A 212-nucleotide genomic window follows, 5' to 3' on the forward strand; every position below is an offset into this window, starting at 1 on the left:
GGGCTCAGTGATTAATTTGGACATGGACAGACATTTTAATTTAATTATCGGCCAAACCCAGTAATTAGAGATTCGGCCCATGAAGACCAACAGGATAATCCTACAAGCCGTTTCCTGAACAATTATTTCTCTGTGCTGTCAAGAAAACTGGCATGAACTTGTGAGATCTCTCTAGGTACACGCCGAAAGCAGGGTAAAGGCCTGAGGAATAA

Source organism: Poecilia formosa, unplaced genomic scaffold (genome assembly GCF_000485575.1).
Source record: "Poecilia formosa unplaced genomic scaffold, Poecilia_formosa-5.1.2 Scaffold460, whole genome shotgun sequence".
Classification (NCBI taxonomy): domain Eukaryota; kingdom Metazoa; phylum Chordata; class Actinopteri; order Cyprinodontiformes; family Poeciliidae; genus Poecilia; species Poecilia formosa.